The sequence below is a fragment of the Belonocnema kinseyi genome, chromosome 9, assembly GCF_010883055.1.
Source record: "Belonocnema kinseyi isolate 2016_QV_RU_SX_M_011 chromosome 9, B_treatae_v1, whole genome shotgun sequence".
Taxonomy (NCBI): Eukaryota; Metazoa; Arthropoda; class Insecta; order Hymenoptera; family Cynipidae; genus Belonocnema; species Belonocnema kinseyi.
Window position 1 is genome coordinate 81,372,974 of NC_046665.1, and position 2,190 is coordinate 81,375,163.

The window sequence follows — 2,190 nt, forward strand, 5'->3', positions numbered from 1 at the left end:
ATTGCGTTCAGAAAATCAGAATTCAATGTCAGCAATTCAATATTGAGAAAATGAGAATTTAAAAAATTTTTAATAATGAAATTACATTGACTTTTAATTTTCGAGGTGATTCGTCTTTCTCTATATGTACTGTGCTAAACAGTACTATTGATGAAAATCGGATGATATCTTCAATGCCAGTTGAGAGTTCTTGTAATTTCGCATGCACATTAAGATTTACTTAATTGATGGAAATATTAACCGATTTTCATGCACTTTTTTCATTTCCTTAACTTAAAAAAATAAAATAGAATACAATTATTTTTCTGATTTTATAGTATATAGAAAGAATATTTTAACCAGCTTAAAATGTTTAAAAAATGCAATTTGTTTGAACAATTATTTTTACAAGCATGTTTTTAAAATCGCATTTTTTGAATTAAACATAATATTTAATGCTTTCGAGGTGTAGTCAATTCTGTTCAGAATGGCCTGTCATTTTTTAAACAAATTTTATTCGTCCAGGCAGATCCAGTTTTGTGAGTACTTTTAGCAAGTACTGGTTTTGTTCCTCATTTCTCGTTATGAAACTATCGAAGTCCAAAATTTAAAATATTGAAGTTACAAGAAGAGAAGCGTTTGCCATATATTTAGGTGAATTTCGTACATTTTTTGTGGTTTGTTAATTAGTTTCTTTTTGTATTGGAAATTACAATTTTTTATTAAAGGAAACATTCAAATGAAAATGAAAATAACAATCTTCGAAACGAATTTTAATTAACAGCTAAGATATCGCAAGTTAGAGCAATTTATTTAATAAAATTTGTTCTAATTTGTGCCGTAAACGGTTTTTTGAAAAATAAAAAAATACGGGCACAATTGTTGAAAAAAGTTTTGTTTTTTTCTAGATCTGCAACTTCTTACTATAGCAAAAAGAAAGGTTGTGCTAGGCGGCTCGAAGTATACACATTTTCGTGCAGGAAATAAAAATGATAAAAACCTGTCTTAAAAAAACCAAAATCCAAAAAATTTTATTATTTTTAAAAATGTGGAAAAACTAAAACTTGTACTGAGTTGTGCTCGAAAAATGCAGACATTACCTTTAAAAAAATTACCTGAGATCCACAGTTCTCGTATTAAACCTCAACATTTAAAACTCAAAAAAACATAAAAGATCCAAAAATAGTCAAATTTTGTCAAACTAAAAGTTTTACTGAGTTGTGCTCGGCAATTGCAGTCGTTATTTTCTATAACAAAAGTGCGTGAGATCAACATTTCTCATATTAAAACTCAAAAAGTAAAACTCAAAAAAAGTACGAAGCCCACATAATTATTATCAATTAATTAATATTAATTATTATTAATTTTTGTTTGTTCAAATTTGTGTTTTGCTTCTTTTTTTTTAATTTTTATATTTTGGGTTTTAATATGACAACTTTTGTTGTTACGTAATTCTATTAGAGAGAATAAAGATTGCATTTATCGAGCACAACCCAGCACAAGTTTAATTTTTTCAAAATTTGACTATTTTGAATCTTTTATGACTTTTCAGTTTTACATTTTGAGTTTTAATGCGAGAACTGTTGATCTCGCGTAATTTTGTTAGAGGGAATAAAGACTGCAGTTGTCAAGCACGACTCAGTACAAGTTTTAATTGTAAGTTTTAATTTTGTACAAAATGTTTAAATTTTCAACAGAACAGCAGCATTTTCGATTAAAAACGATGATTTTTCCACAAAATTGTATAATTTTCAACCAAAAACTTACATTTGTATTTAAGAAAGATAAATGTGTTTTAAAACCGATGAATTAAAAAACACTAACAAAATTGTAAAATTTTTATCCAAACAAGATTTCAGTTCATTCTCTATGACCCAACTAAGAATTGTAAATAATAAGTTAACTTTCTGCTACGGAGTCGAATTTTTAGACAAAAAGCATGACTTTTAACAAGAATGTTAAAGTTTAAACCAAACAGTTGCTGTTATGTCTAAGAAAAAGAAAAATTTTACTAAGACAGGTGAATTTTGAAATCCAAAAGGCAAATTTCCAAGAAAAGGGTTGAATTTTCATCGAAAAAGATTTTAATTCTGTTTTCAAGACAAAAATAAAAATTATAACCAGAAAGTAAATTTTCTAGGAAATAGTTTAGTTTTTAACAAAAAAGTTGCAGTTTTATCTGAGAAAGATGCAATATTTATAATATTATTA

The 2,190-nt window shown here is 26.4% G+C and overlaps 1 protein-coding gene across 3 annotated transcripts in view; it reads left to right on the forward strand.

Annotated features, from left to right (window-relative positions):
* LOC117179282 overlaps window positions 1-2,190 on the forward strand; it is a 298,303-nt gene that overhangs the window by 55,023 nt on the left and 241,090 nt on the right. The window lies entirely within an intron of this gene.